The following is a 25,104-nucleotide window of genomic DNA, read 5'->3' as shown; positions in this document are numbered from 1 at the left end:
TCCGTATCCACTCATCTGATGATGGGCATTTGGGCTAGTTCCAACTCTTGGCTATTGTAAAGAGTGCTGCGATGAACATTGGGGAACAGGTATACCTTCGACTTGATGATTTCCATTCCTCTGGGTATATTCCCAACAGTGGGATGGCTGGGTCGTATGGTAGATCTATTTGCAATTGTTTAAGGAACCTCCATACCATTTTCCATAGAGGCTGCACCATTTTGCAGTCCCACCAACAATGTATGAGAGTTCCTTTTTCTCCGCAGCCTCGCCAGCATTTATCGTTCATAGTCTTTTGGATTTTGGCCATCCTAACTGGGGTTAGATGGTATCTCAATGTGGTTTTGATTTGCATTTCCCAGATGCTGAGTGATGTTGAGCATTTTTTCATATGTCTGTTGGCCATTTGGATATCTTCCTTAGAGAAATGCCTACTTAGCTCTTTTGCCCATTTTTTAATTGGGTTGCTTATTTTCTTCTTGTAAAGTTGTTTGAGTTCCTTATATATTCTGGATATTAATCCTTTGTGAGATGTATATTTTGCAAATATTTTCTCCCACTCTGTTGGTTGTCTTTTAACTCTTTTAATTGTTTCTTTTGCTGTGCAGAAGCTTTTTAGTTTGATATAATCCCATTTGTTTATTTTTCCTTTGGTTGCCCGTGCTTTTGGGGTCGTATTCATGAAGTCTGTGCCCAGTCCTATTTCCTGAAGTGTTTCTCCTATGTTTTCTTTAAGAAGTTTTATTGTCTCAGGGTGTATATTTAAATCCTTAATCCATTTTGAGTTGATTTTAGTATACGGTGAGAGGTATGGATCTAGTTCAATTCTCCTGCATATCGATATCCAGTTATCCCAGCACCATTTGCTGAAGAGGCAGTCCCTTCCCCAGTGAATAGGCTTGGTGCCTTTGTCAAAGATCAGATGGCAGTAAGTGTGTGGGTTGATTTCTGGATTCTCTATTCTATTCCATTGGTCAGTGTGTCTGTTTTTATGCCAGTACCATACTGTTTTGGTTATTATAGCTTTGTAGTATAGCTTAAAGTCAGGTAGTGTTATGCCTCCAGCTTTATTTTTTTTGCTGAGCATTGCTTTGGCTATTCGTGGTCTTTTATTGTTCCATATAAATGTCTGAATAGCTTTTTCCATTTCTGAGAAAAATGTCTTTGGAATTTTGATGGGGATTGCATTGAATTTGTATATCACTTTGGGTAGTATGGACGTTTTCACTATGTTGATTCTTCCAATCCAAGAGCATGGAATATCTTTCCATCTTCTTGTATCCTCTTTAATTTCTCTCAGCAGTGGTTTGTATTTCTCATTATAAAGATTTTTCACCTCCTTGGTTAACTCAATTCCTAAGTATTTTATTTTTTTGGTGGCTATTGTAAATGGGCAGGTTTTCTTGATATCTCCTTCTGCATGTTCACTATTGGAGAAAAGAAATGCTACTGATTTTTGTGTGTTGATTTTGTATCCTGCTACTGTGCTGAAATCATTTATCAATTCCAACAGTTTTTTTGTAGAGGTTTTAGGCTGTTCGATATATAGGATCATGTCATCTGCAAACAGGGACAGTTTGACTTCATCTTTTCCAATCTGGATTCCCTTTATTTCCTTCTCTTCTCTGATTGCTCTGTCTAGTACTTCCAACACTATGTTGAATAGGAGTGGTGAGAGTGGGCATCCTTGTCTAGTGCCTGTTCTTAAAGGAAAAGCTTTCAGCTTTTCCCCATTCAGGATGATATTGGCAGTGGGTTTGTCATATATGGCTTTAATTATGTTGAGATACTTTCCCTCTATACCTAACTTATAGAGGGTCTTTGTCATGAATGAGTGCTGAACTTTATCAAATGCTTTTTCAGCATCTATAGAGATGATCATATGGTCCTTGTGTTTGAGTTTATTAATATGGTGTATCACATTTATTGATTTGCATATGTTGAACCAACCTTGCATCCCTGGGATGAATCCCACTTGATCGTGATGAATAATTTTTCGTATGTGTTGCTGTATTCTGTTTGCTAGTATTTTAGTGAGGATTTTTGCATCTATATTCATCAAGGATATCGGCCTGTAGTTTTCTTTTTTGGTTATATCTTTACCTGGTTTTGGTATCAGGATGATGTTTGCTTCAGAGAATGAGTTTGGGAGATTTGCGTCCGTTTCAATCTTTTGGAATAGTTTGTAAAGAATCGGTGTCAATTCCTCTTTGAATGTTTGGTAAAATTCTGCTGTGAATCCATCTGGTCCTGGGCTTTTCTTTGTTGGGAGCCTTCTGATAACAGCTTCAATCTCCTTTATTGTTATTGGTCTGTTCAAATTTTCTACGTCTTCACGGTTCAGTTTTGGGAGCTTGTGTGTGTCCAGAAATTTATCCATTTCCTCCAGATTTTCAAATTTGTTGGCATATAGTTGTTTATAGTAGTCTCGAATGATTCCTTGTATTTCAGATGAATCAGTTGTAATATCAACTTTTTCATTTCTAATTTTTGTTATTTGAGTCTTCTCTCTTCTTTTTTTTGTTAGCCATGCTAATGGTTTGTCAATTTTATTTATCTTTTCAAAAAACCAACTTTTTGATTCGTTGATCTTTTGAATTGTTTTTTGGTTTTCAATTTCATTCAGTTCTGCTCTGATCTTAATGGTTTCTTTCCGTCTGCTAACTTTAGGATTGGATTGTTCTTGTTTTTCTAGTTCTTTAAGGTGAAGTGTTAGGTTGTTCACTTGCCATCTTTCCATTCTTCTGAAGTGAGCATTTAATGCAATTAATTTTCCCCTCAATACTGCTTTTGCAGTATCCCACAGGTTTTGGTATGATGTATCATTGTTTTCATTAGTTTCAATAAACTTTTTGATTTCCTGCTTGATTTCTTCTTGGACCCATATGTCATTAAGTAGAATGCTGTTTAATTTCCATGTGTTTGTACAGTTTCCAGAGTTTTGTTTGTTATTAATTTCTAGTTTTAATCCATTGTGGTCTGAGAAGATACATGGGATAATTCCAATTTTTTTGAATTTATTGAGACTTGATTTGTGACCTAATATGCGATCTATCCTGGAGAATGATCCATGTACTGATGAGAAGAATGAATATTCTGAGGTTGTTGGGTGGAATGTTCTGTAGATATCTGCCAATTCCAATTGGTCTAGAGTCTTGTTTAGATCTTGTGTTTCTCTACTGATTCTTTGCCTAGATGATCTGTCTAATATTGACAGTGGGGTGTTCAGGTCCCCTGCTATTATGGTATTAGTGTCTATTTCCTTCTTTAGGTCTAATAGAGTTTGTTTTATAAATCTGGCTGCTCCAACATTGGGTGCGTACATATTTATGATTGTTATGTCTTCTTGATGGATCAGTCCTTTTATCATTAAGTAGTGTCCCTCATTGTCTCTTTTTATGGTTTTTAGTTTAAAGTCTATTTTGTCAGATATAAGAATAGCCACTCCAGCTCGTTTTTCTTTTCTGTTTCCATGGTAAATCTTTTTCCATCCTTTCACTCTTAGTCTGTGTGAATCTTTATGGGTGAGGTGGGTCTCTTGTAGGCAGCATATAGTTGGGTCCTGCTTTTTGATCCAGTCAGCCAGTCTGTGTCTTTTAATTGGGGAATTTAAGCCTTTAACATTAAGAGTTGTTATTGAAAGGTGTTGATTTATTCCTAGCATTTTATTGGTTGTTTGGTTGTCTTAGGTGTCTTTTGTTCCTTGCTTTCTGATTTACTGTTTGGTTTCTTTGTTTGTTGGTTCCTTAGGTTGTAGATAGTGTTTTTGTTAGCTTGTTTTCTCTTCATGAATGCCATTTTTATTGTACTAGCGGGTTTAGATTTTTCTTAGGTTTTTATGGCAGTGGTAGTTATTTTTCAGGAACCAAACCCAGTACTCCCTTGAGGATTTCTTGTAAGGGTGGTCTTGTGGTAGTGAACTCCCGCAGTTTTTGTTTGTCTGAGAAATATACTATTTGCCCCTCATTTCGGAAGGATAGCCTTGCAGGGTAGAGTATTCTTGGCTGGCAATCTTTGTCTGTTAGTATTTTGAAAATATCATCCCATTCCTTTCTAGCTTTTAGGATTTGTGATGAAAAGTCTGATGTTAGCCTGATTGGGGCTCCCTTATAGGTAATTTGACGCTTCTCTCTTGCAGCTTTTAAGATTCTCTCTTTGTCTCTGAGTTTTGCCAATTTGACTATGACATGTCTTGGAGAAGGCCTTTTTGGGTTGAATACGTTTGGAGATCATTGAGCTTCCTGGATCTGAAGATCTGTGATTTTTCCTATACCTGGGAAGTTTTCTGCCACTATTTTGTTGAATATGTTTTCAATGGAATCTCCATTTTCCTCCCCTTCTGGAATACCCATGACTCGGATATTTGAGCGCTTGAGGTTGTCTGATATCTCTCTCAGATTTTCTTCCATGTCCTTGATTCTTTTTTCTTTCTTTTTGTCTGCTTGTGTTATTTCAAACAGCCCATCTTCAAGTTCAGAGGTTCTCTCTTCAACTTCGACAAGCCTGCTGGTTAAACTCTCCGTTGTGTTTTTTATTTCACTGAATAACTTCTTCAGTTCAGCAAGTTCTGCTACATTTTTTTTCAGGACATTGATTTCCTTGTATATTTCCTCTTTCAGATCCTGTATACTTTTCCTCATTTCATCATGATGTCTAGCTGAGTTTTCTTGTATCTCATTCAGTTTCCTTAGAATTATCACTCGAAATTCCTTGTCAGTTATTTCAAGGGCTTCTTGTTCTATAGGATCTAGAGTATGAGATTTATTAACTTTTGGTGATGTACTTTCTTGATTTTTTGTATTTCTGGTGTCTTTTTTTTGGTGTTTATTCATTGTGGCAGGGGGTTTTACAGTCCACCGGTTTGAGACTAATGACTAACTAGGATGTTGCTGTGGTTGCCAATTTCGTATGGCTCCCGCCGTGACTGCTCAGTTGGCCTCTAGTGTCTTGTGTGTGTGGTTGCCTCGGGTCTTGGGCTTCTCCGGGGAGCCACCTTTCTGGTCAGCTTGTACTCTGCTGGGCTGGTGGATCACGTACCACAGGGTGTGTGATCTCTGTTGAGCTTTCAGTTCCTGTACAGGACTTCTCCCCGTTCCGTGTGCTCTGGCCCAGGCTGTTAGATCGTGCAGTGGCGACCCCACCGGGTGTGTGGTTTCTGTCGAGTCTCCGCCTCCCTGGCCGCACGTCTCCCACCTCTGTGCACACTGTGCTGGGCTGGGGTGTGTCTTCTGCACCCCTCGTCTATCAGCTGGGCCTTCAAGACCCTGCTCAGCACCGCCTCGCCCAGGAAGTCTACCAGGTTTCTGCTAGGCACAGACGACCGGTCTCTCTGGGTGTCTTTGTAGCACTGTGTAGATCTTTCTCGGGTCTTGTTCACCTTTGTATCCCCCCGGTATAAACCGAGTCTAGTGTCCGCCTGCAGCCTGCTCTCCGGCAGGTTCAAGCGGACCTGGGAACTCTCCTACCACACTATTCCCAACCAGAAATTCGTTAGGCTTTTTTCCAAACTGGTGGTCGCAGAGATGGTATCTGCCTCCCAGTAACAGGAAGTTTACCGGGCCGGAGTCCAGGGTGTGGTGGAGTGACAGTCAGCTCGCCCGTACTTCCTTGCCCTCCCAACACTGGTCGGGACGCCCCACACCCCCAGCCCCGCCAGAGAACCGCGGAGGGAGTGGGAGAGGAGGCCGACCAGCAGGGTCCGGAAAGCCCTGCGCCAGGCCAAGCAAATGGGCTCAGTGATGGCCGAGCAGGGCGGAGCTGCCCGCACCTGGGAAAATGGAGGCAGCACCAGGGCAGTGAGTGGCCTGGTGGTGCAGGCGGGAGCCGCGTGGGCATCCACCCCCCGAACAGAGCTGTGCCAGGGATCACTCACAGTGCTGTGCCAGGTTGGGTGCTCGCTCTCTGTCTCTGGTTTGTTGCCTTTCCCAGTTCTCGGCTGCTGCCGCCTCGGGCTGTTCAGTCGCGGCGCCGCTCGGGCGCTCCCAGGAATCTTCTTTAATGCCGGCCTGAAACCTCGAATCCTGAATAGGGCAGCTGGCCGCCTTCAGAGCGGCCCCAGCCTCCGGGATCCTGGCTGCATCCACAGCAGCCCTGGCGCCGTGTTCCCTGTTTCAAGACTCGCTTTTGCAGCTAAGAATCAGTTCTTTTCCTGCTCCACACTTCAAAGCTGTTGCCTGTAAATGAGGCAGCCTCTCCTGCCGGGGGCAAAGTGGCGTTGAGCCCCCACGACCGGCCAGCAGCAGCAGTCCTCCCTTAAGAGATGGCCAGAGGAAGGTCCACAAGTTTCCCGGTTGCGTGAGGCCCAGTGGCCACCTTTTCTACCTCAGCTACTCGGCGCCAGCCACCGCAGCCGCCGCCATCTTGAAATGTCTCTTCTCAGGTTTTAACATGACCTCTTGTCTTTCCTGACACAGAAATCATTGTAAGCATTTTTATCTTCAAATGATCAAGAATATTTTTTCCTAAAGATTAGCTCTGTGCAGAAGTGCACTGTCCCTACGTGGATCTTTCCCTCAGTCAAGTACATGGGTCCCCAGCTGGTATTGATCATTCTCCAAGCCTTCCAGACATGGGTCCCTGCTCTTCCCAGAGTAGTTTAGCTTCTGGATCCTCATCCACACTGTGGACACTGATGTTCAGGATTTGTCCCACTCTCTGTCCGTCCTCCAGTGTCCTGGATGGACAGTCAGCTGCTAGAGGGCCAGACCAGACATGGCTCTTATACTTTCATTTGGAGGACTCAGGGTGACAAGCACAGAGATAAAATCTCATCAGAGCACTGTTGGACTGAATTTTGTCCATGTCTCTCAAAGTAGACCTTGGAACTGAGCCATAAGATGTGTCTCAGCTTCCATGGGCAGATTCCATGTGGATAATGAGAACCAGGTAGACAGAGTCCTGATTCCTGCCCATCATCTCCTGTCCCCAATATCCCAAAGACACTCCCCCTAATATCACCGTTTGTCTTCCATTGTGTAAATTCTCACTAGATCTGTCCCTGTACACTCAGCTCCATGGGTCTAGAGCCCTGCTCATTTCCTGCCAACTCTCCTCCGTGCAGGTGCAGATCAGAGGCTCAGTAATAAGTTTGTACAGTGATGACACAGACCTCATGTGGTGATGAGCAGGGAACCTATGGCCTATGTACTTTTCAGGAAAAGAGGAAAAATCACATGCACAGAGGACAAGACAACAGCATTATCCAGGAAGAAACATTGACAGGCTGGAATCATTAATCAAATCTTGGTCAATGCAACAGACCCTGTAAAGAGGAAAACATGACAAGCCACAGACTGTATAAAATGTCCCCTGATTTTTTTGATTATGTTTCCTCTGTGTTCTAGTTTTTTGTTTGTTTGTTTTTGATTTTGATTTTGTTTTTTAATGCTTAACACTTCAATTTATTAAGTAGTTAGGTCCAAAAAACTTAATAGGATTTCTGTTCTAACAATGCATGATTAAGAAAAAAAACTGAATTGAAATAATATTTTTATTTTACTCTTAAATAATTAATTACTAATTGGTTGTCCCTGCCTACAGGGCAGTCTTCAATTTACTGAACTGGGAATGAGATGGGTCATTACAAACTTTATTTCCTGTTCCATAATGATTTTTGGACTAGGATTTAGTGGAGACTTCTTAAACAGTGTCTAAGTTGAATGTGCTGTTTTAGTTTTTCCCTGTTATTACACAGAAGCTCTGTTGACGTGGGTAAGGTGTGGGGTAGGGGAAGCATTGCACAGTCCTGTGATGAGTTCTGTCCTTTAGTGAGCCGTGTCCTGGGTGTGACCTTCACAGGTGCTTCTCCCTGTATCCTCCCTTACTGGAGACTGAAAGGCTCTCAGCCGAGGGAGATGGAGTTGGCTGTTCTCTCCTCTCAGACCTATGCTCAGTTTTGCTCTGATGAAGCCCCGACCTATTAGAATCAGGTAAATTAGCTTCTCCTGTGGTCAGGCTGCTTTAAAGAATATCCTGCTCTGGTGTATTTCACAATGTCTTCTTTCCCCCTTTCTGTTTGGAGCATGAGGATTCTTTTCTCATCTTTCCTTTGAAAACCATGGAGGCCCTTGAGGTAGAGTTTAAAAGTTTTGTGAACCCTAAGACTGTACCCCCCTAACTCTCGGATTTTCCCACTGTGAGTCTTCAGCAATTCTTCAACCACAGCTCTGGATTTTCTATTCCTGTCCTGGATCTCACAGAGTTTCCTGGTCATGAGTTTCTGATCAGAGCTGTGACCCTCTGTGTCTTCCTGACTCCAACTTCAACTTTGGAGACAGCAGTTCACCCTCTGACTTCACTTATTTTATAAATATAAGAAAAGAAAACCTACTGATTTTACACCTGTTCAGTGATTTTCTTGTTGCGTGGATGGGAGTGATGACGTCCATGCTTCTTACGTGCAAGACGTGAAACCAGAACTCCTCGTGTCACACCTGAAGGTCAAGGACTGTGTGTGTGTGTCCTCCTGCTTGCTGCTTGTTTCCTTCCACTTGTCACATTGAAGATGCCGAATAGGAGCTGTGCTGGCAGCCGTGCTCACCTCGTTCATGATTTCCGAGGGATGCCTTGATCCTTTTCCACTGTATGGTCTGAGAGAGGCTATTTCTCATTCATGTTGTTATTAACGTTCCCTTGATTGATAAGTCAAAATTGCACTCACTTATTGGGAACATGATGGTTTGATGAACGTACTTAACGTGGAATAGTAGGGTCAAACTGATCAAAGGATCCATCACGTCACCTTACCGTTTTTGTGGTGAGACGTTTGAAATTCACTCTGTTTGCTATTTTGAAATATGCAGTCAATTATTATTGGCTATAGTTGCCATGCTGTTCAATATCTGTCACATATTTACTCCTTCTTGGGTGGAAGGAGGATATTAGGAGATGTTGGTCTCTTTCCATTTTAAATGATAATTTAGCTGAATATAGAATCCTGCCTGGTGGTGTTTGCAGCTTCCAACACTAAGAATTTCAATCCACTCAATTTTTGTTTGCGTGGATCCTGACGAGAAGGCTTCTGTAATCTTATCTTTGTTATTTTATGTAAGCGTTTTAAACCTAACCGCTTTAAGTATGTGCTGCAGTTTTAATGTGATAACATTTAATATCTTGGTCGTGTACGTGGATGTGTGTGTGTATGAGTATGTTTATGCGTGTTCATGTGTGTATATGTTTGTGTGTGTCTGTGTATTTGTTAGTGTGTATACATGTGTGTATGTAAGTGTGTGTGTACATGTGCATGTGTTTGTGTGTTTTGTTCATGTGTGTGTGTGTGTGTGTGTGTGTCCGTGCACTTCATCGTGGATATTATTCATTGTGTTTGGTGCTCTGTGGACTTCTTTGTTCTACATGTTTTTGTTGCCAACAATTTCAAAAACTTATCATCCATTCATACTTCCACTTTTTTACCAATGCTTTAGAGTTTTCAGTGTACAAATCTTTACCTAATTTGGTTAAATTTATTCTGAAGACTTTAATTATTTTTTTCTGATGCTATTGTAAATGGGATTGTTTTACTGATTTAATTTTAGATAGTTTGTTGTTAGTGTATAGAAACACTACTGATTTCTGTGTGCTAATTTTATATCAAAATATTACTAAATGTGTTTATTAGTTTTCACATGTAGCAGGTGGACTTTAAAGGGTTTTTATATAAGATATCATGTTATCAGCAAACGGAAAGGATTTTTTTTCTGTTTTCCAAAGTGGATGTGATTTATTTGTTTTTATTACATCATTGCACTTTCTAGAACATCCAGTTCTATTCTGAAGAGAATTGGTGGGAAAGGGTGTTATTGTCTTGTTCTGATCAGTCATAACAAACTTTTAACTTTCACTGCTAAGCATGTTGATAGTTGTGGGATTGTTGTATATGATCTTGAATGTACTGAGTTATATTTTTCTATTAGTAATTTGTTGCAATTTTTGTTATTAAAATGGTGTTGAATTATGTTTAATTTTTTTTCTGCTTCTGCTGGGATGATCATACATTTTCCCCCCTTCATTGTGGAACATAGTTTGTCACCTTTATTACCTTGGTTCTGTTAGACTGTCCTTGCATCCCAGAGATAATTCCTAGTTAATTATGGTTCAAAATATATTATAAAGCTAATGTAATCAAAACAGCATGGTAATGTCATGGAAACAGACTTATAGACAAATAGAACAGAGAGCCTAGAAATAAAAACAAATGATGGAGTTTGGCTGTGTTGCCCACTCCAAAACTCATGTGGAAATTTGATCCCCAGTGTGGCAGTGTTGGAAACTGATTGAGTCATAGGGCGGATCCCTCACGAATGGATTAATGCTCTCCCTGGAGGATGGGGAAATAATGAGTGAGTTCTTGCTCTATTAGTTCCTGCGAGAACTTGTTACTTAAAAAGACCCTGGCACCTTCTGTCTCTCTCATGCTTCCTCTTGTCATGTGATCTGCTTGTACGCACCAGCTGCCTGCTGTTTTTCTGCCATGAGTAGATGCGGTCTGAGGCCCAGGCCAGATGCAGCTGTCCCCAAATCATAATCTAAATAAACCTCTTTCCTTTACAAATTACCCAGTCTCAGGTATTTCTGTCATAACTGTTAGGTTTGAATCTTGAAGGTTTTAGTCTCGAACCTGAGCAAAGAAAACCAAGAGCCAGGCAGTAAATTTAGGGTAGGCTTTAATGGGGGTGCTCCTGGGTGAGGTTCCATGGCTCTGCAAGGGAGTGAGGCTGGGGAAGTCACATACAGGTTGAATACAAGTGAGTATTTATAGGAGTGGGCTGTTCGTGAGTTATTTGCTCATATAATGTAAGGAACTGAGCAGGGATCAGTTTCCTGTTCCTGTCTTCCGGGGAGGGAGGGGAAAGGAGGGAAGTGGTGTGAAGTTTAACAAGATGGAGGGGCAGGGTGGAGTTAACAAGATGGAGGCTCTGTCGCTAATTTGTTGCCACTTTCAGGTCCTCCCGATCCTGCTGGCCCAAATTTCTGACCTTTTTTTGTTGTTATAGGGTGATGACTCAGATCTGGCTACTTCCTGCTGAATAAGCGGCATTGTAGGGATTGTCAGAAGTGGGCATGCGGGAGTAGGATGGAGCAGAAGCTGGTTGACGGATACCCTAGACAACTCTCGAATTCGTTCCTGAATGAAGCGAAGGAGACAAGGGGCTCCATTTAACAATATCCTGAAAATAAGGAGTGGGCTTAGTAGGGGGAGGAGCCATGTGGTTAATGGGTTTTGCCCCCACTGATGTGAGGTAGGGTCTCCCTGTAGAGATTGGTTTTGGCTACGCCTGTTTCACTGATGTAGTGACAGCATTCTTTGTTCAGGAACATGCAGGGGCTGCCTCTATCTGCAGTGTGGGTGCCAAAGGTGAAGAGTGGGGATAGAGAAATTAACTGAGGCCAGGCAGTTGCAAAATTTTTTACACATTCACCCTACACAAATCACTATTACAACTTACTCAGACCTTCTGTGATGTGCTTAAACTTTCTTTCTTTGTCCCCATGCTTCTTTCCATTCTGGATAAATCCAGCCATTCTATTCTAGGACAAAATTCACTGCACAAGATGCTTTCCCACACAAAAGCATTATTTCTTTTTAACCTTCCTAATCACAACTATGTCTTCATAGCTTTCCCATATCTCCTCTTTTCCTACAATCTTCTTTCCTTTTTAGCAACAATACCAAATTAACCTTATTTGTCTGAGAATTGCATACAGAATGATCTGTTTTTGGCTGCATACACAACTTTGGCCTTAAAACCTTCTAGCAGAGATAAATGCAACCCGGTTTAATCAGTAAACCAAGGCGGGAAATGTATGCTGATAGTTCTGATAACATTTCTCGTAGCACTTTGATTTTCAAAAAGCCTTTTTACGCTTTTTTTCCATAAGCTTCTGCTTTAACACTTGCAGAACTCTGCACAGACAGACACACTTTGTCCAGGTTTCTGTTAACTAAAATCCCCATCTGTATCCTGAATCGGTAGTGATGGGACTAAGAGACAGTTAGGAGAATGGTGACATGATAGCCGAAGCTGGGTAGGCCGCATGGGTTGTGCCATCCATACATCTTGGGAGAGGGCCTCAGGGGGGGCATTCTTAAGTTTGGAAAGGTGTACCCAGGGAGGGTGTCCCAGGAGTTTTGCGGCTGTGGGGGTTGTTAGAACCACAGTATGGGGACCAGTCCATCTGGGCTGTAGGGTTTTTAATGTGGTTCTTCAGTAAGATGCTATCCCCTAGGGTTAAAGCCTGGGGAGTATCTGTGGTGGGGTCCCCAGGGGTGGAAGTAACTGAGTCAGCATGGGCTCACAAAAGGGCACTTAAAAGGGTTAGGTAGGGTAAGTAGGATAAAAAGGGGTGGGGGTGAGGCTGGAAAGTTGTGGGTCAGCAGGAAAGGCCATCCATAGAGGAGTTCAAAAGGGCTGAGGGCTGATGGTCCCATAGGGGAGGCCCTAAGCCTTGTAAGTGCCAACAGGAGGAGGGTTGGCCCAGATAAGTGGTTCTCAAGGGAAAGTTTAGTAAGATGTTCCTTGAGGAGGCCACTGGCTTGCTCAACCTTATCCAAGGATTGGGGATGGAAAGGGATGTGGAGTTTCCAGGTGATGTTCAGACTTTCGGAGACCTGCTGGGTGACACTAGAGGTGAAGGCTGTGCTGTTGTCAGATTGTAGGTTCCATGGGAGGCCAAAACTTGGGCTGATATGTTCAATGAGTACAGTGGCTATCATGTCCACTGTTTAGTGAGCTGTGGGATATGCCTCAATCCATCCTGTAAAGGTGTCCACCAAAGTTAGTAAGTAACAATAGGTTTGGGGATGTGGCATGTGGGGGAAATCAAGCTGCCATTCCTCCCCCGGTTGATGGCCCCAGAGTTGATGGTTAGGCCCCACTCTGTGAATTCCCCCTTGAGAGTTAACAGTAGAACAGGTATTGCAAGACTGATGAACTTCCTCAATGAACTTTCGGAGGTATGGGTTATGGAAAAGGGGTTCTAGGAACTGTTATAAAGATCATGGGCCAATGTTGAGAGATTGGTGGACGTCTGTAATGATGCTGTGGGCTAGGTGGCCTGGGAGGGTGACTTTATCTTTGATAAAATCCAACCCTTGTCTCCAATAATTCCCCCTCACTGCTTGAGGGTCTGAGTTTCTTCTTAGGTATATGAGGGGTAATGGGGTGTGTTGAGGAAAAGGAGAGGAGTTGGGGCGGAGCCTAGAGCCATAGCCCAGGCTGTGGAATCAGCTTTGTTGTTGGCCTTAGATATAGGGTCTTTAGAGGACTGGTGGCCATGGCAGTGAACGATAGCCACCTCAGTTGGGAAACTAAGGGCCTCAAGTAGCTTTGAGATGAGGGGCATATTGATTATTGGGGTCCCTTTAGTAGTGAGGACTCCTTATTCTTGCCAGAGAACAGAATGAGTATGGGTGATGAGGAAAGAATATCTGGAATCTGTGTATATAGTGACCCGTTGTCCCTTGGACAGGTGGAGGGCCCGAGTGAGGGCTATTAGCTCTGCCTTTTGAGAGGTTGTTCTGAGGGGAAGGGGTACAGCCTCTAAGGTGGCATCTAGAGTAACAACAGCATGGGCTGTATGCCTTTGGCCATCCAGGGCAGTGAAAGAACTACGATTTACAAAAAGCACATGGTCAGGATTAGATAGGGGAAGTCAGAGAGCCCTGGGTGTGAGGGAATAAAGTCCCATGAAAGTTGAGGACAGGAATGTAAAGGGTAGGAAGTAGTGGGGGGAGTAGGCAGAAGGGTCATGGGGTTAACATGGGGGGAGGTGCATAAGGAAATCTAGGGGTTTTTGACAAAAAAGAGGTGGTATATTTGGATTCTGGAAGGGGTCATATGGTCGAGGGATTTGTGGCTGAGCAGGTCCCCCAAGCAATGAGAGGAAAAGACTGTGAGGGGTTGGCCCAAAGTAAGCTTGAGAGCTTCCTTGGTCGGGGAGGCAGCAGCTGCTAATGCCCTGAGACATGGCTGCTGCACTTGGACTGTGACATCTAGTTGTTTTGATAGGTATGCCACTGCCTGATAGGCTGGTCCTGTAGGCTGGGCCAGGAAGCCAGTAGCCAAGCCAGGACACTGATCCATAAATAGATGAAAGGGCTTTGAAGGATCCGGGAGAGCCAGAGTGGGTCCTGCCATGAGACAATCCCGTAGCCTAGAAAAAGGTGTTTAACAGCACTGGGGTCAGTTAATGGTCCCTGCAGGGTGCCCTTAGCTGTCTTGCAAAAGGGTCATGCTAGGAGGGTGAAGATCGGGATCCACTGTTGGAAGAAACCCACAAGGCTCAGAAAGGAGAGGATGTCATTGGAACTCTGGGGAGTTTGGAGATCCCAGAGGAGGTGGATATGGTCCCGTGTAAGGGACTTGGAAGTGGGGGTTAGGGATATGCCTAGGTAAGGAACTGTGGGGGCTCCGGTGGACTTTTTTACGGGGAGTATGGGGGTGTTGCAGGGGGAGCTCATGTGTATAAGGAGTCCCTGCTGGCGGAGCCAATCTACAATTGGTTTGCGTCCTCTTCGGTTGGTTTCTGAAATGGGGAATTGAGGACGGCAGGAAAGGTGGTCTGATCTTCTAATTGTACATTTGCTAGGGAATGGCGAGATGCTGCTATTGGCTTAGAGGTATCCCAAACCTGGGGGTCCACCGACAATGGGAAGGGGGGTGGTTGGGAAAGGTTGGGTGAAACTAGGGCCAAGATAATGTGCGTGGGAAAAGTGGGTGTGGGGGAAAGATGAAAGGTGGCCTGGAGCTTGTGAAGGACATCCCGGCTGAGCCCCATGTCCAACAGGAAGGAAATGGACTCACCCGCCACCTGGAGCATGACCCTGGGCTTGGCGTGGGTTAGAGGGGTTTCCAAGTCTAGGCCCCTTCAGTCGTTATCCAGGCCAAGTAGCTGGAAGGCAGGACTTACCAGCTAGGAGTTTCCTCTGCATGGAGCTGCCGGGGCCCCGCCAATGCTGGGGCAGTCAGATCTCCAGTGACCCATCCTCCAGCACTGAGGACAACATGTGTTGGTACCCTGGGATCTGGACATTGGCGGGCCCAGTGTCCATCAGTGCCCCTCTTGCAGCAGGCCCCCAGAGGGGATGGTGCACTGGGTTACCCCTTTCCATTGGGTCCCAGAGCCAGCCGGCCACAGTGCTGCTACCAAGCCTTGGGTTTGGAGTTGGACCTTCTGCTGGACCTGGGCTTGTCTTTTAAGTTCAGCCATTTCCTCCTGGGCATTAAAACTTTAAATGCCATTCTCACCAGGTCAGGAATGGGAGTTTGAGGGCCTTATTGGCAGAGGACAGCAGAGGACACCCCACCCAGTGAATTGAGTTAGCCAATTAAAAATGTTATCTACCAAAAAAGGAGGGGAGAAGTGCAGGTGATCAGGAAAGGGGAATAGGGGTGAAGACTTGAGTGGCCTCAGGTGACCGAGGTGGGACTGATTAGGAGGATTCCAGGAATCCAGGGGATAAAAGGTGGCAGGGAGTTCTGGGGGTCAAAGATGGGAACTCCGGGTGTTCAGCCAGGAGAATGTTAAAGGCTCAGAACAAAAGCAATCTACAAAGCAGGCGACGGGAGCTCCAGGAGCTCAAGAGGTAAAAACAAAGTAACAGCTATAATTGACCAAAATGGCAGGTCCCACTGGACATTGAAAGGAAAGGGACCTCCAGGAATGCAGAGAGGGCGGGAAGAGGGAGGTAAAACAGAGGAGGACAGCTCCAGGAGCTCAAGGGTAGTGGCCAGGACCCAGGAAGCCTCTGGTGACCGGGGCAGAGTCAAAGACCAGGGCAGGACCAGGTAAGAAGAGAAAAGTATAAACTTTGTGGAAGGAGAAAGTGAAAGAGTGAGCAGGGGGAGCTCCAGGAACTCCAGAGAAAAGGACAAAATGAGCACCATTGAGTGAAGGTAAAAAAGGCAATGGAAAAACAATGTAAGATAAAACTGGGAACATAAGGAGGAATGAGAGCGCTAATCCCAAAAAGCCAGTACATAAGGGACTTCGGACCATTTGCCTTGGTGCCCGCAAAAGTTGTCCACATCTGTGAGGACCTGATAGTTAAATGTGCTCTCGAGAGGCCATCGAGACTGATTGTCCATTGGTATTGGGGCCAGGCCACCGAACAGTAATGAATAAGGCGGCTCCTTCTCAAGTCTTGTGAGAGGCCCAGAGTTTTCAGAAAGGCCAGCAGGCAACCCAAAGGGGTTTTGGGGTCAAATTTGGACTGGGCAGTTCCCATGGTTCCTGCCAGGCAGGCCACTGCTTAAAACAGGTGTCCCCGTTTAGTATCCCAGGCTGTGGATGGAGGGAAGGTGGCTGTCCTGAGGATGAGGATGTCTCCCGGTCCTCAGGCACTGAGCAGGAGTCACCTGGTGACTCTGTCGAGTAGTCCTGACGTGGCCACACATTCTCAGGCAGGACCAAACAGATTGGGGCACAGAATCGGGGGAACTTACCCGGTGTCTCGAGGTGTGGGACTCAGATGAGGTCCTGGTAATGAGAGGACAGAGGCCTCCCACCAGAACAGGGCCTCAACCTCCCCAGGTTTTGGCAGCAGATGTTAGGTTTGAATCTTGAAGGTTTTAGTCTTGAACCTGAGCAAAGAAAACCAGGAGCCAGACAGTAAATTTAGGGTAGGCTTTAACAGGGGCACTCCCAGGTGAGGTTCCATGGCCCCGCAAGGGAGTGAGGACAGGGAAGTCTCGCCCAGGGTGGATATAAGCGGGTATTTATAGGGGAGGGCTGTGGGTGAGTTTTTTGCCCATATATGGTAAGGAACTGAGCAGGATGCAGTTTCCAGTTCCTGCCTTCCGGGGAGGGAGGGCAGAGAGGGAAGTGGTGTGGAGTTTAACAAGATGGAGAGGAGGGGTGGAGTTAACAAGACTGAGGCTCCGTCGCTAATTTGCAGCCTGGCCATGAGGTAAAGAAGCAGAAAGTTGGTGAACAATGCAAGGGTGAAGCAGATAAACTGGTTGCTAAAGACATTATCTTGGTGGTGAGGCAGCCAGATGCTAATTGTGGAGAAAATGAGAGGAAAGCCTTGCAGGCATTTCAGAAGTCTGGAAGGGTGCCGCACCCATCACAGGCCATGAGGCTTAGAAGGGCTGAGTTGTCCCAGAGGAAAGACCTGGGGCACAGCTGCCCTTGGTATCCTGGTCCCTGCATACCAGTTGCTCTGGCTGGAGAGGCCACAAGTGTGGTTCCTGTAGCAGCCCTGGAGTGGAGAGGCCAAAATCATTGGTGGCATCCACATTGTGTTAAGTCTGCAGGCTGGCAGGATGGAAGAGAAGTGGAAGCAAGGCAACCTCCACCCAGATTCCAGAATATGTATGGAAGGGCCCAGGCAGAGACCTGCCACCAGGGCAGAGCCAACACAGAGGACATCTACTAGAACAATGCTGAGCAGGAAACTGAGGTCAGAGCCCCCACAGGGAGCTCGCACCAGGGAAATGCCTAGTAGAGTCAAGGCAGTGGGGCTGCTGCCAGGACCCCAGAACTGCAGAGCCACTGGTAACGTAAAACAGAGGCCTGGAAAAGCCACAGGCACCAGCGCGGCCCACTGGGCTGTGCCTGGCAGAGCTGTGGGAACAAGGCTACGGGATGCTTTGGGGGCCCAGATGCCCAATTGTGCCCAGGATGCAGGACTTGGAGTCAAAAACTTTATTTTGGAGCTTTAAGACATAATGTCTGCACTGCTGGGTTTTGGACTTGTTTGGAGCCTGTTTTTCCTTTCTTCTGGCCTATTTCTCCCTTTTGCAATGGAAATGTATACCCAATGCCTGTTCCACCATCGTATCTTGGCAGAAGATAAATTTGGTTGTGTTTTTCAGGTTCACAGCTGGAAGGACTTTTGCTTTTGGTCTCAGATGAGACTTTGGACTTTTAAGTTGGTGCTGGAGCAAGCTAAGACTTTTGGGACTGTTGGGATAGGAAGTTTATAATTTGTGTGTGAGCGTGACATGAGGTTTGGGGGTCCTGGGGTGGAATGACGGAGTTTGGATGTGTTGTCCCCTCCAAAACTCATGTGGAAATTTGATCTCCAATATGGCAGTGTGGGAAACTAATTAATTCATAGAAGTTAGGGTTAGGGTTAGGGTGGATTAATGCTCTCCCTGGGGGAGGGGGGATTACTGAGTGAGTTCTCACTCTATTAGTTCCCACGACAGCTCATTGCTTAAAAAGACCCTGGCAACTTCTCTCTCTCCCTCTTGCTTCCTCTCACCATGTGATCTGCTTGTACCAAGTGGCTGCCTGCCGTTTTTACACCAAAAGTAGAAGCAGCCTGAGGCCCACGCCAGATGCAGCTGTCCTAGAACTGTAAGCCAAAAAACCCTTTTTCCTTTATAAATTGCCCAGTCTCAGGTATTTCTGTCATAGCAACACAAAATGGACTAAAACAAGAAATATTTAGGGTCTCATGACTTTTAACAAAGTTGCCAGAACACACAATGGGAACAGGACAGTTTCTTCAAAAAATTGTATTGGGAAAATTTGATACCCACATGCAAAAGAATTACATTGCATCCTCATACAAAAATCAATTCAAAATGGAATAAAACTTAGAGTCGTTTTCTTTTTTCTTTTTTTTTTTCTCCCCACCACTTTTGGTTATATACCAAATTTCGTGGCTGGATGGTACAAGGGTATTGATGGATCTTGGATGTGACTGGTGCCATCTTACCCACTAAAGCACAAAATAGCCACCAGCCTATTACTTATGAGAAACCTCATGTTTTCTTGAGAAATAGAAACTCATCTACTTCCACATGGGTGCAACCTTCCTCCTGTTTGCATCCACCAGCCTTATCTCCCACTCAAGCTCCAAAGCCCTCCCTGATTACATCCGCCTTCCCTGCAGTCTATGCAAGCTCTCCCACCCACAGGCCTGGTGCTGCCCTCCATTTTGAGTGCAGCCTGGCAGATTTCCTTCCTTTAATAAAGCTTCATTGGTACCCAGAGTTTTGGCTCACTTTCCTTCCTTTTGGTGCCAAAACCCAAGAAGGGTCCTGGCTGGGACCTTCGGACAATCCCCTCTCTTGGGTTGATTGGCCCTCCTGGCCACCTTTCGTGGACCTGCTGAACCAGGTGCCTCTCGGACTCTCTCCTTTTGGTCTTTCAGGCCGACACATCCAACATTGGTCTCAATTCAGGGTGAGTCATTGGGTCTGTCCTACTTCTATGGGTTTCCCTGACTACTTTCTATGACCACTGTCTCCTTCCTGAAGACCAGGCATCTGGCTGAGGGAACCCCTCTTGTGCCCTCCAGCTATTGGATGATGCTTCATTAGCCAGTCGGTAGCTTCTCTCTCAAAAGGAAGGTGTACACCGAAGAGGATGCTCCTTGGTGTCACCCTTATTCCACTGGGACTGATCACACCCTTTCTCACCCTCTAAATGGGATCCTCATGATTCAGTCCTCCACATTCTACACTTCTGGGCTGTCTTCTGGATGATTTACAGTCTCTTGGCTTCCAGGGAGATTTTGTCATGACCCTCCTTCTAATAGGATTACTCATTTCCTTTCTCACCCTCTACATGGGATCCTCACGATGCAAACCTCCACGCTCTATACCCTTAGGCTGTCTCTTGGCCAATTTACAACCTCTTGGCTTCCAGGGAGACATTAATTGCAAACACCTTGTTTTCTACTGCAATCAGGGTTGGCCTACATACAAACTAGACAAAGGATCCCAGTGGCCAGAAGATGGCACTCTCAATTTAGATCTGCTTAGATATTTAGACACCTTTGTCACCGAAACTGCAAAGTTGTTGAGATTCCTTATGTTCAAGGCTTCTTCTATCTTCGATTGTGTCGTTCTCTCTGTCAAAGCTGTCCGATGTCTTAAATTCTCCTAGCTCATTCCTGACCTCACTTTCTGCACTAGGATCAATCTTTTGATCTTTCATACCACATTGTTCCCTGACCACCTCCTTATGCTCCAGATCCTCCACCAGCCCCCCCCCCCCACTTTTCCCTCTATTCCCCACACCTGGTATTGAGATGCTCGGCCTCAGCAACCCAACCCTTCCCCTTCTCCCCCATCATCAGGTGACAACCCCACCTCAGCACCGGCTCCTTTATACCCCCTCTGTGAAGGGGCTGGGGTGAAGTGAATTGTCCAGGTCCATATCCCCTTTTCTCTTTCTGATCTCTCCCAAATTGAAAAATGACTGGGATCTCTCCAGTCCAACCTTGACACATATCTTAAAGAATTCAGATATCTCACCCAGTCTTATGATCTCACCTGGCAGGATATTTTTATGCTTCTTATTACTACTTTGTCCCTGAAGACAGGGAGCAGGTCTGGATAATGGCCCAACAACAGGCAGATGAGGTACATGCTCAAAGTAACAGATGCCCCATGGGAGCCATCGCTGTCTGTCGTATCTACCCGAATTGGGACTACCAGGCCAGCCATGGGGATCAGGATCTCTGGGATAACGTGACTACACACTTGATTTACGGTCTCCAAAATGCTACTCACAAGTCATTCAATTATGACAGGCTTAGAAAATTCACATTGAGATCCACTGAAAATCCCAGCAAGTTCCTAACCCACCTCTCTGAGGCTTTACATAAATAAACATGTATAGACCCAAACTCCCCTGCAGGCACGGCCCTCTTACACTCTCATTTTATTACCCAATGAGCCTCTAATGTTCATGAAAACTAAGAAAACTTGAGGATGGTCCAAATATGACCCAATGACACCTCCTTGATGCTGCTTTCAAAGCTTTTAACAATAGGGATGAGGAGAAGAAAGATTATTACAAAAGAGATCAGGCTAAATACCAGCTCCAGGCTAATGCCATCTGGAGCTCACACACTCCAAAGGCAGCTGCCTCTAGGGACAAGCCACCTGGGACCTGCTTCAAATGCCATCAACCAGGCCACTGGGCACAGGTGTGTTCTAACCCCAGGGCCCTTCTTGGGCCCTATTCTCACTGCAAACTGCCAGGTCACTGTGGGGTTAACTGTTCCACTCACCAGAGATGGAGTGGCCCAGTCCCTAACCCACAACGTTTAGCTCCATGGCCATTCCTACCAGAGCTTCTCAACTTTGCCCAAGTGGAGGACTGATGATGCCCAGGACCCGAGGCCTGCACAGAGATCACCTCACATGAGCCCAGCGTAACTGTCCTCATAGCAGTTGAGCTAATCTGTTTTGTCACCAATACAGGGGCCAATTGTTCTACCCTTCTCAATTATGCAGAACCAACAACCCCATCCCCTATCACAATAGCAGGGGTCATGGGATCAGAATACTGCCCATGGATACCTAAACCCTTTTCCTTCACCCTACATCACACGCAATTCACACACAAATTTTTAATAATGCCTCAATGCTCAGCTCCCTTACTGGGATGGAACATCCTTTCCAAATTCAAAGCTACCCTTACCCTAAACACTCTAATTGCAGCTACAATACTCCTGTTACAGGCTGCCCCAGACCTGACCCCTGAGGCTTCCACCATCACCTTCCCCTCAGAAAAGGTTAATCCCTAGTATGGGAAACGTCTTCTCCCTCCATTGCTATGCACCATTCCCCTATCCATGTTAATTTGTGGAACCCCTCTTTGCTCCCTAATGTCCCACGATACCACATCACTAACAAACACCTAATAGACTTAAAACCCATAAAACATGAACTCCTTTCTTCTCATCTCTTGTGGCTACCCACTCACCTTACCCATCATTCCACTTATAAAGCCCAATGGCTCATACCACTTAGTTCAAGTCCTAAGGGCCATTAATGCTGCCATTTCCCCCATAACCTCAATTGTTTCTAACCCCTATACACTTCTATCCATAATCCCAACAGCAACCCATTTCTTCTCTGTACTTGAGCCCAATGATGCTTTTCTTCCTATCCCCTTACACCCTTCCTGTCAAAACCTGTTTGCCTGCACTTGGACTGATCCTGGTATGTGTTGTTCCCCACAACTCACCAGGTCAGTACTACTTCAGGGGTTTGGGGATAGCTCCCTCTTATTCGACCAGACCTTAGCTCAAGACTTATCTGAACTTCCTCCAACTTCTAGCACTTTAATACAATATGTGAATGACCTCCTCCTTTGTAGCCCCTCCTATGAGGATTCACAGGTCCACACTGTCGCTCTCCTTAATTTCTTGGCCTCCAGGGGATATTGAGTGTCCCCCAGAAGGCCCAAATTTCTGCTCCTGCAGTTACCTCTTTGACAGTCCACCTAACCCCCGACACCAGAGAAACAATCGTGGATCACAAGAGTCTAGTTTCTGAAATCCTCAGTCCTACCACAAAGGGTGAAGTCTTTTCTTTCTTGGGGCTTGCAGGGCATCTTCACCTATGGATTCCTAACTTTGGCATGCTAGCAAAACCACTAATGGTGCAGCCAAAGGGGATCCTGCCATCCCCTTAGATCCCACAAAGCACATTCATTCTCCCTTCCAGTGATTAAAAGCCACTCTCCTCACAGCTTCAGCTCTATCCCTCCCAAACCTATCTCATCCTTTTATCCTATCAATCACCAAAACCCAAGGATTGGTGGTCAGGGTTTTTGGGACAAGAGGCAGGAGATATCTTCTCCATGTTGCATACCTTTCCAAATAATTGGACACCACAGCTCAAGGATGGGTCCCTGTTTATGGGCCTTGGCAGCAGCTGCCCTTTTGACACAAGAAAGCTCTAAACTAACTTTTGGACAACAGACAGTCATTTGTTCCTCCAATCATCTTCACGCCCTTTTCAACCATAAGCGCTTGCCATTTCTCTCCCCTTCCCACATAAAATTTATCCACCTTACCTCCGTTGAAAATTCCCAGGTCTCCTTTAAAACTTGCCTTCCCTTAAATCAAGCAACTCTCATCCAAAAACACTCACAACCCTTAGAGCATAATTGCAGGGAGACTTTAGACCTCTTTCTCAATCCCTTTCCACACATCTCCCTGCATCCCATTATGTGGCCCCAACATATATGGGTCATAGATGGGACCACCAGCTCCATGCCTGCTCCCCAGGTGGGTTATGCCATAGTAAATCTAACACAAGCTATTGAGGCTGCCCCCCTATCCCCAACACCACTTCCCAACAGGCAGAACACGTTGTCCTCACCAGCACGCTCACTCTAGCAAGTAACTAATGAGTCAATATATACACTGATTCTAAATATGCTTACCACATCCTACACTCGTGCACAGCCATATGGTAAGAGAGAGGATAGAGGACCACTCAAAGAGGGCCCATAAAAAAATGGACACCTTATCAAGATACTTCTTGAGGTTGCAAAACTCCCAAAGGTTGTTGGGGTTATACACTGCAGAGGACACAAAACATCTGATGACCCCATAGCCCAAGGAAACAAACTGGCAGCTCAAAGCACAAAAAAGACTGCTCAGTCACCAGGCCCCCACTCTTCCTCTCCCACTCAGGTCCTTCTCATGGCCCCTATGTCCATAACTCCATACACACTCCAAGAAATACAACACCTCCAACATTTTGGAGCATAGAGGAAGGACAACTGGTATACTCCATCCGGTGACTATGTCCTCCCTACCACACAAGCTGAGAAAATCCTTTTAGATTTCCACAATTCACTTCATACAGGCTACCATCACTACTACAACTTCTTCAGCCCTTATATTACTCTCCCCACATGGCCAAGTTACTAAAACAAATAACTCAAAACTGTCCTTTCTGTACTCATTGCTCCAATCAAGGTGGCCTCCATGTTTGGTCCATTTCCATGACCCAGGCCAGAGGGTACATTCCTGGCCAGGATTGGAAAATTGACTTTTACTCACATGCCTCCCCACAAAAGGACACGCTATCTTCGAACCTTAGTAGATACCTCTTCAGGTTGGGTTGAGGCTTTTCCCCTCACTTCAGAAGATGCTACAGCAGTAATGCATGTTCTCACCTCTGAAATCATCCATCATTTTGGCCTACCCACCAGTTGCCAGTCTGACAATGGCAAGACATTCATTTCCCAGATTATATGACTCACAGCACAGGCATCACATATCAAATGGGACTTACATATACTGTATTGGCCTCAGTCATCAGGAAAAGTGAAAAAAGCCAATCACCTCATAAAAACACACCTCACCAAGCTGTCCACGGAACTTCAACTCCCTTGGACCCAACTTCTCCCTCTAGCACTCACTTACTTGTGAGCTGCACCCCATAAACCCACTGGCCTCAGCCCCTTCAAACTCATGCATGGCAGACCCTTCACCCTCACACCTCTCACTTCCAGATCATCACCTTTAGGCCATTATCTCCCTACTCTTTTACTCATTAGGGATCTTCTTTGGGAACAGGCCAACCTTCTATTACCTCATCCTTTCCCCACCACCCCCTCAGACTTTAAACTGAGCCCAGGACGGCAAGTGTATATTAAAACCCGAATCCCAAAGCCCCTCTCACCATGTTGGGAAGGGCCTTATACAGCACTTCTCACCACCCCCATGGCAATAAAGGTACTAGGAAAGGCTCCTTGTTATCACTTATCCTTGGTAAAACTAGCACCTGAGACATTACCCAAAGAATCTGTTAACATCAAGCCAGAGGGATCACTCTGCTCAACCCCCAACCTGACATCTTACACCTCATCCATTTTAGGACCCACATAATTGAAAATCTCCATGACCTCCGATCTTCCCCCAATCCCATGAGAGGGATGATCTTTCCCTGGTGATTATCCTCTCACTCCTGCAGGCCCATTCCTTGTCCTTCACACAGGAGCTGCTCCAAGACTGGTCCCAATGTGCCACCTCCAGTGTTGAAGGCATCCTTGAGTGGGTAACTGAATTAGCCTGGCAGGGCGCCCTCTGCAATTACACCCCGACAAGGTTACTCTCTACTCCTTTTTCCTACTATGCACCCTCTCAACCTCTCAGCCCCTGAATACTTGCCTTTTCTTTTCCTCTAGCTTCTTTTCCTAACAGAGACATAATGCCACACCCTGGTCACAATGTATAACCAAGGTCTTGGTGGGTGGAAAGACACTTTCCAACCTCCTGGGTCTGCTACCCAGAATCCTCAGGGGAATCCTATAGGACACATTCACATCCCTGACATACGTTCCCACAACATGCTATGACCAGACATCGGGCACATCAGGCTCTTGTGTGGGTAA

The 25,104-nt window shown here is 45.5% G+C and overlaps 1 gene segment (V, D, J or C); it reads left to right on the top strand.

Annotated features, from left to right (window-relative positions):
• The window catches only part of LOC134372868 (immunoglobulin heavy variable 4-30-4-like), a 50,200-nt gene that overhangs the window by 1,142 nt on the left and 23,954 nt on the right, over nucleotides 1-25,104 (top strand).

The sequence above is a fragment of the Cynocephalus volans genome, chromosome 3 (assembly GCF_027409185.1).
Source record: "Cynocephalus volans isolate mCynVol1 chromosome 3, mCynVol1.pri, whole genome shotgun sequence".
NCBI lineage: Eukaryota > Metazoa > Chordata > Mammalia > Dermoptera > Cynocephalidae > Cynocephalus > Cynocephalus volans.
Note: the sequence above shows the minus strand (reverse complement) of the source record. Positions and strands in the feature narration are given on the sequence as shown.